Source organism: Leuresthes tenuis, unplaced genomic scaffold, assembly GCF_036924035.1.
Source record: "Leuresthes tenuis unplaced genomic scaffold, fLeuTen1.0.hap1 SCAF_18, whole genome shotgun sequence".
Classification (NCBI taxonomy): domain Eukaryota; kingdom Metazoa; phylum Chordata; class Actinopteri; order Atheriniformes; family Atherinopsidae; genus Leuresthes; species Leuresthes tenuis.
In genome coordinates, this window is record NW_027325372.1 from 29573777 (window position 1) to 29586467 (window position 12691).

Below are 12691 nucleotides of genomic sequence, written 5' to 3' on the forward strand. Positions count from 1 at the left end.
AAAACACCACAGGAACACCGTATTGAGGCTTTGTTCTGACCGCTCATTCGGTGTCGCGTTTCTTTCAAGCAATTCTCCTGGTTAGCCCGCACTCGGCTCGCTCCCAGAGCCGTGTTAAAGTCTGCTTCGCATTCACTCTCTTTTATCAGCAGATTAAAAGAAAGTTTCATCTTAGGCTCCCTGAAACTTCCATCCTGCACCGCTGTTTGCTTTTTCACAAGAGCAGAGGAGAGCGCACCGTTCCTTTTTCAAATCCTATTGCTAAAAATCCATTTAATATGTAGTCCTTGCATAGACATATCACATATTAAACTGATAAGTACAGATACTACACTTGATCTTAGCCAAAAGGCCGAGAAGCGATATCTGTCCACTGGTTCACGTCCGAGGGCCCTTCCTGGCACAATGCGCACTTGTAGCGGTGTTCGTTTTATGGCCATAGTGTCACTTTGTACCTCCGCCCACCCGCTGCACTGAGCACTCTTCAACCCTTTTAAATGGTATAACTTTACACTACCGCACGCTCCAGCGAGCACCATTCAAGCAACATCGGCACAGTCGCAACAAGTAAGGCGACTCTACTCAGAGAAGTCACTCTGCACAGTAACAAGATTTCTTTTGCACAGACAGAAAGGGCTTCACCCGCAAAGGTAAAGCCTGCCAAAAATAGAAACAATTCATTAGTGCTGCTCTCCACGGAAGTCTTTAGTAAAAGGCGAAAGACTTGTACATTATAAAGAGAAACCAGTGTACGATTATCCATCACTGTGGGAGCAGGGCATCAGGCTAGTTGGCATAGCCACCTTCCCCATGGTGAGCTTTGCTTGGTTGAGACGCTTGCTCCCCCCCTTGCTCCTCGGCTGACCAAGTAGGAACAATCGGGCCCTATTCGATGGCTGCCTTGTCTTTTACTCTGTGCAAAAGACAAGGCAGCCACAAACAACACGGGAACACCGTATTGAGGCTTTGTTCTGACTGCTCATTCGGTGTCGCGTTTCTTTTAAGCAATTGTCCCGGTTAGCCCGCACTCGGCTCGCTCCCAGAGCCGTGTTAAAGTCTGCTTCGCATTCACTCTCTTTTCTCAGCAGATTAAAAGAAACTTCCATCCTGCACCTCTGTTTGCTTTTTCACAAGAGCAGAGGAGAGCGTACCGTTCCCAGCGGCACTGCAGTACCGGGTCGATGCTTGGAGTGAACGGAGCAAGCTCCTTTTTCAACTCCTATTGATAAAAATCCATTTAATATGTAGTCCTCGCATAGAGGACATATCAGACATTAAACTGATAAGAACAGATACTACACTTGATCTTAGCCAAAAGACCGAGAAGCGATAACTGTCCACTGGTTCACGTCCGAGGGCCCTTCCTGGCACAATGCGCACTTGTAGCGGTGTTCTTTTTATGGCCATAGTGTCACTTTGCACCTCCGCCCACCCGCTGCACTGAGCACTCTTCAGCCCTTTTAAATGGTATAACTTTACACTACCACACGCTCCAGCGAGCACCATTCAAGCAACAACTTTGCACTCCAGCTTCGAACATCGGCACAGTCGCAACAAGTAAGGCGACTCTACTCAGAGAAGTCACTCTGCACAGTAACAAGATTTCTTTTGCACAGACAGAAAGGGCTTCATCCGCAAAGGTAAAGCCTGCCAAAAATAGAAACAACTCATTAGTGCTGCTCAACGTTGTACTTTGCAGTAAAAGAAAGAGCAAATCTAAAGTTTCAGGAATCCGAGAATAAGCTTACTTTCATGAGTTCTTCACGATTTCGGATTTTGCTATAAAATGAATTCCTTCACTCAAACTAAATTAAAACTGCTAAACCGCTAATCTGTTACATACAAGGCAGATGTCAAATTCACCGAAATAGGATCTAAGGGTATTTGGCCAATCGAGCTGTAGCAGCTTCGGTAAAAGAGTATAAGTTGAAGAGTTTGTGAATAAAGGTGTGCGCACACATAGTGAGTTGTAGGAAAATAGGCAGGGAGCAATGCCGGCTGGGGTATATGTTCTTGTATGTTGTCTGACTGTTTGATTTGAATGTGTTGTGTAAGTGTCCTGTTGAATGTTACATGTTTGGGCTTTGACACGCTTCACTGTGGTTGTTAACTGTGTGGTGTGTCCTGAAATGTTATATGTTTGGGCTGTGTGACATGCTTAATGCTTTTCAGTAGCAACCCACTTATTCATATATAGCAACTGACAACATAAGAAGTCCGGACATACTTTGATAGTAGTTGTAGAAGTATCCTTATTGATAATAGATAAACTAATTCATAGTGATAGAACAGTAGATGAACAGGTGCCTGCACATGTCTCATGAAAATAAAATGGGTGTGTGATTGCTGACGGCAGAGCAATACTGCCAAACTTATGAGTTCTTGTGGCAAACTTGATTCAGTGTCTTGACGTGTATACGCTGTTTCGCTCACTTGTCACAAGAAACAAAGTGTGTTTGATAAGATCCGACCATTTTATTACGGGAGGATCAGTATGTATGGATTCTGATGTGACTGATAAACCCATTCGTATCTTAAGCATAATCTAATACGTGAGACAACGCCCTGGCACACATTATGGACTGTCCCCACAGTCCATAATGTAGAAAAGAGAGAAAAAAGCCTTTCTGATTTGGTGTGTGTGCTCACAGTGCAGAGTGTAGAGAAAAGAGAGAAAAGAAAGCCGTTTTGGTGTCACGGGTGTTGTGACTTACACACACACATTTCTGAATTGAGAAAGGAAATTATTTTAGAGAAAGCACTAGAGTTTAGATCCCACATTTGTTGATAGGCATTAATTTAATTTTTCTTTTAATCAGTTTTAAAGTGAATACTAACTGAGAAATGAAAAAGGTGAAGAGTTTAGAAGCTTGGTTCAAGAGCAAAACTTGGTTTATGATCAGCTGAGTCTCTAAACAGAACAGCAAAGGGCTTCATCGAACATTTAAAAAAGATTCAGATTGTTAGAATATCCAGAATTTATAGGAATGGTGTTGATTACTCTTATTTTCTAGAATGGAAATAACTGCACCATGTCTGTTTTATGAATTTAAGGGGCTAAAAAGTTTTGTTCTCGTTTTTCTATGATTAACCGAATGTATGTGAGAGTCCAAACAGACAGAAGGGTTACGGCCGAGCGCTGGACCTTCCAAAAAAGATGAGACAGGCTGGACCTGTGCCATACTAGTTAAGACCTGCCTGTGGATAACAGGTTCTTTAAACTCTCACACACACAAACTCACACACGTTCGCACACATACACCCATACACACACACATTCTTGAACTTGCTGCAAGATTAAACATTTGCATTAACTGACTCCAGCAACTCTGAGTCTCATTGAGAGACTTTTCTCAACAATTGGGTCCTCAAACCAGATCTCAACGTTTTTTCCGCTTTCCAGGGTCGGAGCTGAAACCGTGCACGGGGGAGTCCAGTACTCCTAATGAAAGACCCCCTGCTGAATTGCGGTAATTAGGGGCCAGTGTCCACTGAAAGGGGGAAAAAGGGACGAGATCGTACTTTTGAATCAATGGCCAGAAGCCATTGGCAGTGCAGGCATCAACAATAATGGTGTTATTTCACCCATTAACACTTAAGGTACCTCATGCAGGGGCTGTGATATGGTTACTTAACAAAATATCTTTACCAGACATCTCTCCTACATAACAGTTCTTCTTTCACAGCCTAACCTTGTTGTCGAGAGATGTGCTACACTTAATCCATCCACACTGCTACCTACCCCACAGATGGAAAGCCTCATGATTGCATGTCAGAAATAACCATCAGTGTTTTACCCAGGCCAGACTTAACTGATATACGTTATGAAAATGCAGAAATAACTATATTTATTCAACAGGTCAAGCAAAAAACCCTGATGGCACAAATGCTACAGGATTAGCAGTAGTAACAGAAACTGAAGTTTTCTTAAAACAACCACTCCCAAAAAATTACTCTGTTCAAGCAGTCGAATTGGTAGCTTTAACTGAAGCTTGTAAATTAAATAACAAAAAGGTTGTTAACGTTTACACTGACAGTCAGTATGCCTTCTCAACTGTACATGTGTTAACACAGCATTGGAAAAACAGGTATGTTGACATCCACAGCTAAATGTATAAACTACAAATATTTTAGCATTATTAGATGTTATTCAATTGCCATCTACAATAGACTCGTATGAATGACCGGAAGGAAAACCATACTGCCAAAGAATTTGTTTAAATATGCTGCAGTATTGAGCCACGGACCATGTCATGTCTCAACAGGAGGGATGGAAGCAATAATGAACAAGGTTTTTACAGCATATGGTTTTACTAATTATTGAATTTTTTTTTTAGAATAAATAAATTAATAAAGTTTTGTCTAGCAGGTCAAATATGTGCAAAATACATTCCACAGGGCAATCTAAGACCAAAACGAAGATAATTCCCTAAGCCAGTGTATCTTTTTCAACATATTTGTTTGGATTTCATTATTTCATTACTGTGTAGATTTCATTGAACTAAATTAATGTTAAGGGAAACGATTCTGCTCAGTGACAACAGAGGTTTTTACCAAATGGTCTGAAATATTTCCATGTGCACAAGCAGATGCACTCTCTGTAGCAAAATCACGCGTAAAATAACTCATTTCTAGATTTGAAATTCCTGAAAAGATCTTCAGTGATAATTTGACACACTTTGTAAACTATGTCATCTCACTGATGGCAAAGAACTTAAAATAGATCTTAGAAACCACTGTGATATAGAAGGTTTCGCTAACACATTGGAATTGTTTTACTATTTACATATGCATATGCAGTGAAGAATTGCTTGCTGCTGATAAATGCAAAGAAGAACAGCTTACACATAGATGCTCACATATAGGCTGCTGAATGCAATGAAGACCTGCTTATCCAGTAAAGTTCAATGTCAATGTGTAATATTCAATTAGGATTTGCAAAACAGTGAAGTTAAACAATGAATGGGTCCATAGTCGGTATGAGAAGACTACAGGAATATTTACCTGGGTGTACGTTCAAACAGAGATGAGAAAATTGCGATAAATTATTGTTTGTTTGTTTGTTAGTATGTATATGAATGTTATGTGTATAAACTGTGTTGAGTTGTAGTTACTCAGTAGTGTCTCAGTGAAACAACCGACAGGGGAAGCCTTGCGGTGACAACAAAAGCAGTGTTTTACTGATCAGTCAAGTTGCTCCAGTGTACTCCATACAAACTGGTTGGCTACTGAAGGGATAGAAAATGGGGAATACTTGTTTTAAAGCAAACAAGGAATTAGATGGGAAAAATACATGTTTTAACGGGACCCAGACAATATTATATAGATGTCGCCACTGAAGTAAAGAACATTTACGTGGGATGGTGTGAGGGTCCTCGTTTGGCTGACGTTCGCCGATATGCTCGCCATGCTCAGAACCAAGTTGAGACGCGTAAGACAACCAAAAGGGACAAGTGTGAAAAGGAGCTGCATTTGGTAACCATGACCATGTATTACGCAGTTGGTGTAAACAGAGGACGAGGCCGAAGTCGAAGACGTGGACGTGTGGGAGAGGAGGTCGAAATGGGTCACGCCAGAGCTATGATCCGAATATTTGTTTTTACTGTGGCCAGACTGGACACTGGAAGAAGGACTGTCCACAGCTAAAAAGTGATGAAATTGGGCAAAAGGCTGACTGAGGGTGGGAGGCAGGTTCTGGACGTCACGCGGCAGCGGAGCCTCCACTAATGGGTGATAGCACAAACACACTCACACATTCTTCCTGCTCTGTGTAGTGAAGCAACGCTTGCCGACTGTGATTCACGTAGTAAAGTTTTGCATGCTATTTCCGTCCTAGAGCAAAGATATTTCTCTCAGAATATAGGAACTTATGTTCATCAGCAGTGACGTCAGGGGAGTTTGATTGTCCTCCAAAGTTAAGTGGAAACCACGTTTACTGTATGTCTGCATCAGGCCAGGTTGTGAAGGAGAAAATGACAATGCCCATTGCGTGTTGTCACTCCCGATGAGCTCTCCTTCAAACACTCATTTTTGTTATCAGAGTTGTGTCCCATTAACCTGATGGGCTGTGATCTCATGTGTAAATTAGGCATTATTTTAACTTCTACAACAGAGGGTGTTAAGGTTATGTTACAGCCTGACAAAGTTTTCACAGCAGTGCAGTTTGATTCATCGGCACTTACATATGCTTACGAGTGGAAACTTCCCAGCTCTCCTTTTTCACAACAACTAGTGGAAGAAGCAAAAGCGTTAGTTTCACCCCTTTCTGATTTCATGCAACCTACTGATTTGCACTGCACATCACACATTTCTTTGGGGCCTGACAATGACTATGAGAAGAAGTGAAAAAATATGTGCGCCTACTTTATTGACTCCAGAGCACTTCGATTTTTTTAATGTTTGTGGTACTCGCCCTCACATTTCCTTGGCCAAACGTACACACTGGGAGTGACAAGGTGTGGGAGAGTTTGTTGCTACATGTCAGAAAGAAATGGAGTGGACTGTTTCACCTGCTGATCCAAATTTGATGTTTTCTGAACGATTGTCAGCATACAAAAAAACATTTTTGAGTACAATGCATTGTCAAAGAACTGTGGACTTAATTCCTACCACAGAATCACATTTTGAAGCATGTTTTTTATCTGAAACAGATTTGTCTTCGATACCCATGTTGGCTGAAGTGCCCAATGATCTTTGGGCTAAGAGCAAATATGATGTGGGGTTGATAAAAGGCTGTGAACCAGTAATTGTCACCCCTAAATCAGACTTTTGTCCATGTAAAAAACAATACCCTTTTAAGCCTGAAGCAATTAAAGGGATTAAACCTGTTTTTCAATCTTTTCAGAAAACAGGCGTTATTGTTCCTTTTGAAAATTCACCTGTGCTTACTCCATTGTTTCCTGTTAAAAAGATTAAAGATGCTGGCCAGCCAGATGAATGGCGTTTTGTACAGGACCTCCAAGCGGCGAATGCTGCAGTTCAGCCACATGCTCCTACTGTGCCCAACCCACACACTATTTTGTCTCAAATTCCATCAGATGCACAGTTTTTCTCAGTGGTTGACTTGTCGCCAGTGCACCCTGATAGCCCATTTTGGTTTGCTTTTTAGTTTGAAGGGAGATCTTGGACTTTTACCCGGTTATGCCAGGGGTACTGTGAAAGTCCCACTATTTACAATGCTGCCCTCAAAGCTAGTCTGGATTAACTTCAATCAACCACAGGCTCTGCTCTTTTGCAGTATGTGGATGACATCCTTTTATGTAGTCCATCTAAACAACAGTGTGAAAAAGACCAAATGACTCAAATAACTTTCTTGCTTTCAAAATTTTTCCTCTAGTGACGCTGACTTAGAGAGGGATGAAGATAATCATGTTTAATTGTTCATGTTTTGATTGTTTATCATTGGACCCTTTATTACTATGATGCCTGCATTTTAAACTCATGTTGTGTGCAAATGCAGGCTGATGTTTTACAGATAAAGTTATTATTTTCCTTGTTTCTTTTGGGTTGATTAATATAATGGTATTATTATAATCAAAAGGGAGGAATGTAATGGAAAATAATTCTTATATGCATTGTATTGAGTGTTACTGTGTATAACCTGCAAATGACCGAGCTGCAAGGTACCACCCTGCCCTGTTTTCTTAAATTCCTCTTTACAATGGTGGGCTTGTTATAATGAGATAGCTGCACTTTAGGGGGGACAGGGTTAGGCTGGTATTTACGAGTGTGTCTGGGTAACCTCAACTGATGGTTGGGAAGGAAAGTTAGAAGAACAATCAATTATACCCAAAAACAGATGACGTGATGAGCGGGCAATATAACTGTGTGTTTTTACTTCAGTGGTCAGAGCAACTCTGTATTCTGTACTGTGTTGTTCTCTCTTGCAAGATATTATTATTAAAGTCTCTTATCTCCTCACAAGAAAATAACTGACTCCCCAAATGCAAGTGTCAGGACAAATGATCAAACTTCTCCAAGCTTCAGTCTGCAGAGAAGTACAAGACAGGGTTGCTCACTTTCTCCCTCACTTTTTGCTATTTTCATCAAACCTTTAGCAGCTGCTATCAGACAAGATAGAAATATTAAAGACATCCAACCCCAAAATATTGAGCATAAAATAAGTCTTTATGCTGATGATGTATTACTTTTCCTTCAGAACTCACAGACGTCTCTCACTCACACGATCACACTCATAAATAAATTCTCAGCACTTTCTGACTACTCTATCAATTGGTCTAAGACCACAGTTCTGCCCATTAACTGTAGGGTCCAGAATATACCTGCGATCACTTTACAGTCAGGAAATATTAGATATTTAGGCATAAACATTTCCTCCAGGCTCTCAGAGCTAACAAAGCTAATTTATGTGCAATTATTAAAGACAGTAGAGGACAATCTCTCTCGTTGGAAGTCCTTACCTATATCACTTATGGGGAGAGTTACAACCATTAAAATGATGATACTACCAAAAGTTAACTATTTGTTCTCAATGATCCCCATAAAACCAACCTGCTACTTGGTTTAAGTCACTAGATTCATGCATCTCCAAATTTCTGTGGAAAAACAAACCACCACGTATTAGTTTAAAAACCCTACAGAAGACCAAGGACAGTGATGGATTAGATTTACCTAATTTTCAGCACTATTCCTTAGCCAATAGGTTACGGTATATATCAAAATGGTTTAAACCTAGCCCAATAGATGAACATGGATAAATATAGAACAAGCATTGTGTGATAATCTGGAAATCTCTGACCTGCCACTTATTAGTCAAAACGTAAAAAATCACAAATGTTTCAAAAGCATTAACATCAGCACCTCTCTGACAGCCTGGTGGGAATTTCTTAAAATAACAAAGTCTTCACTTGTCCCGTGTAAGCTTACACCCATCTGGAACAATCCTGACATCCTGCAAAACAAAAAAATGCTAAACTTTACTCTGTGGAAGATCAAAGGAATCAAACATCTGGAACATATAATCCAAAATGGACATTTTATTTCATTTGATGAGCTCATATCACAACATGAGATAGGCAGCAATAAATTCCTAGAATATCAACAACTTAAGTCTATAATAACAAAGAAATATATCCTCCACCAACCAGACTTACAACTCCCGATTAGGGTAGCAGAATTTCTAAGCATCTGCACCCCAAAACTACTATCAAAAATATATAAATTATTGTCTAAGATAGATGACACAATGTCTCTACCGTCCTCAAAATGGGAGGCAGATTTATCCATCAGTTCTAGTCATAGCTTCTGGCCACAAATATGTTTGAACACCTTCACAATGACTCGAAATCCTAATTTACAGCTCATACAATACAAAATTCTTCATAGAACACACTATACAGGACAAAGGATGTTCAGGATGGGTCTAACACACTCAAACATCTGCTCACATTGCACAGATAACACACCTGATGATTATGCACACGCTTTGTGGTTTTGTGCGCCTGTCCAGAAGTTCTGGCTTGAAGTCTGTGCGGACCTATCAACATGGCTAAAGTGTAGCATTCCTGCATGCCCCACACTGTGCATACTGGGTGACTTAGACAACATCAACGTGGAATTTAGCTTAGCACACATGATCCTCACAGTGTTATGTATAGCAAAGAAAACTATTCTCATGAACTGGAAAGCGAAGAACAATCTGTGTATTAACCAGTTTAGAAATTTTCTTTTAGATTATATTAGCATGGAAACAATGTCTGCTTCCTCAAAACATCAATTGGCTGAATTTAATTCTCTCTGGTCCCCTCTGATTAGCTTGATCACATAGTGTTGGTGGTGGGTTGCTGTCCCGTCGCTCTGGGCGGTTGGGTGTGTGCTGGGGGGGGGCTGTGTGGCTTCGGGCGTCTGGTGGTCTCTCGGATCGTGGGGACCGGGTTGGTCATTGCTGGGGGGGACTGTGTGTCGGGCTTGGAGGGCAGTTTTGGGGGCTTGCGGGTGGGGCTGTCTTGCGGTGTGGGGCGGGGTCCCTTAGGGGCCTTGGGGTGGTGGCTGCTGACTCTGTACCGGGTGACGGGGCCGCTCTGGCGTGGGTGGTGGAGCTGGGCCTGGACCTGGTGGCTTGCCGCTGCCTTGTGCCCGGGGCGGGGCCCTGCCTGTGCCTGGGGGGTCTGGGTTGCCCTGGACATGCCACAGCATGCGTGGGTTGGTGCAGGTCCTGGTGCCGGCCTTGTTGCTCTGGGAACTCGAAGGTGTCCGCAGGTGGTTGTTTTTTTTAGGGTGTTGGGGCGTGCGGTGAGGAGGAGGGGGTCTGTATGGGGGTGTGCTTTTCCCCTGTTGGGGGGGGCCTGGGGGGGCCTGGGTGATGGTGGGTCTCAGGCCCGGGCTGCTGCGACTGGTGTAACCGGGTGATTTGTTTGTTTGTTTGTTTGATTTTTGTTGTTGTTTGTTTGTTTTTGTAGAGGTCCTCCGGGGTGGGGTTGGGTTGAGTGGGGTGGGGCGGGATGGGTTCCTTCTGGGGGTGCAGTAGCTCCCGGAATATGGTGACTGCAGGCCCCGAGCCTGGTGGACATCAGGCCCTCCTGCCCTGTGTTGGGTCCCAGGTAGCGGGGATGCCTATTGCAGCCAGTCTCTGGCTGCCCTCTCCGGGGTGGGAGGGACCAGGAGGATGAATTAATTATTCTGCTAGTTTATATATTGTAAACATAAACAATAAACAATTATAAAACTTCCCTTGGCAAAGCAAATATGTTTGGCATAAAGGTATTCAGACTACAATTCTGCTGCCATAATGCACAATTCCGGATTTTGATATAAAATGAATTCCTTCACTCAAACCAAGTTAAAACTGCTTTTTCCTTCATATTTATCCATGTCTAAATAGCTTTAAACAAAAAAGAACGTTGTACTTTGCAGAATAGGAAACAACAACACTAAACCTTTAGGAATCCGAGAATAAGCTTATTTTCACGAGTTCTACACAATTTCGGATTTTGATATAAAATGAATTCCTTCACTCAAACTAAGTTAAAACTGCTTTGTCCTTCATATTTATCCATGTCCAAATAGCTTTAAACAAAAAAGACCGTTGTACTTTGCAGGATAGGAAAGAACAACACTAAACCTTTTCAGGAATCCGAGAATAAGCGTCGTTTGACGAGTTCTACACAATATCGGATTTTGATATAAAATTAATTCCTTCACTCAAACCAAGTTAAAACTGCTTTGTCCTTCATATTTATCCATGTCTAAATAGCTTTAAACAAAAAAGAACATTGTACTTTGCAGGATAGGAAAGAACAACACTGAACCTTTAGGAATCCGAGAATAAGCTTATTTTCACGAGTTCTACACAATTTCAGATTTTGTTATAAAATGAATTCCTTCACTCAAACCAAGTTAAAACTGCTTTGTCCTTCATATTTTTGCATGTCTAAATAGGTTTCAGGCATAAAATTCTTCATATTACCCTGTATGTGAAAGAAGCATACTTGTGATGGAGCAATACACTCCTTTTGGGTAACCTAAACTGATGGTTGGGGAGGAAAGTTAGAAGAACAATCAACTATCAACCAAAGACAGATGACGTGATGAGCGGGCAATATAACTGTGTGTTTTTGCTTCAGTGGTCAGAGCAACTCTGTATTCTGTACTGTGTTGTTCTCTCTTTCAAGATATTATTATTGAAGCCTCTTATCTCCTCAGAAGAAAATAACTGACTCTGTGCGTTACTAAATTTCCACCACAATTTTGGCGTCACGAACAGGATCCCTCGACTGGTGTCTCTGGACCGGATCGCAGTGCATGGCCAGCCTGGACTGAAGTAGCTGTTCCAGCCTCATACCTCCAAGGCCTTTTCTGAGAGAGAGGACTGGCAGGTCCTTTTCCTGAATACCAGCGCTGGGATCATTTTTTAAATATGATAGTCTGAGACGATAGGACTGCTTTTTAGTTTTTATTTGAATAAAAGAGGGTTTCCCGGTTGTGTCATTAGTGAGACAGAGATTTCATGGGTAAGTGAAACTTTTGAAGCAGTCCGAAGAAGTGTGAAGTACTCCGAAGAAGTGTGAGTACAGATTAAGGTCCTCATTGGAGACGTCCTTTGAGTGAAGGAATATATTTCCCCATTCCAAGTCTGAGAATTGGAAACAGTAGGTCTCAGACTTTTGACCCTACCGGGGGACCTAAGCATGATGAAATGAAAAAGACATATGGTCCAGAGGTTTTCCACCAGAAGGTTCTTTTAGTATGTTAGAAATAAGAAAATTAGAAGAAAAATTTTGCAAATATGAGAAAGAGATGAAGCAAAAAAAAAGAAAATTAAGTTTAAATAAGAACTAAGAAAGGTATAGAATTTTGGAAAAAATAAAGTGTATTAAGAGAAAGAAAGGAAAATGTTAAACAAATGCCATGACAGAATGATGATAATAATTTAGTATTAGCTGTGCCGGATCCAGACCTGGACTCCTGCCCTCCACGACGCCTGCAACAACAACAGCCAGCCCTGCCACAAGCCTCTGGCTCTCGGGAAGAAGGGACTTCTTCCATCCTCCCTCGGGAAGAAATTCCATCATTCTCACAACATCAGCTACATAGGTCTGATGATGAGGAAAAGGAAGACGTTTGGTTCTCCAGCGTACCTGCCCAAGAACTTTTAACGCAAGTGACAAAAATCCTTTACCCACAATCTGGACTTCAGAGATCTAAACGTGAGAAAAAACAAAACCAGATTCAA

The 12691-nt window shown here is 41.5% G+C and overlaps 2 non-coding genes and 1 pseudogene across 2 annotated transcripts; all 3 read right to left on the minus strand.

The window, feature by feature from the left end:
* Positions 1-250: 250 nt before the first annotated feature.
* Positions 251-364, minus strand: LOC140276213 (U2 spliceosomal RNA; annotated as a pseudogene).
* A 275-nt stretch (positions 365-639) lies between these two features.
* On the minus strand, positions 640-753 carry LOC140275860 (U5 spliceosomal RNA). Its single transcript, XR_011908569.1, has one exon. It is a non-coding gene; the product is annotated as a U5 spliceosomal RNA (small nuclear RNA).
* Positions 754-1140: 387 nt separating this feature from the next.
* LOC140275934 (U2 spliceosomal RNA) lies at positions 1141-1331 on the minus strand. Its single transcript, XR_011908634.1, has one exon. It is a non-coding gene; the product is annotated as a U2 spliceosomal RNA (small nuclear RNA).
* Between the last annotated feature and the right edge of the window lie 11360 nt (positions 1332-12691).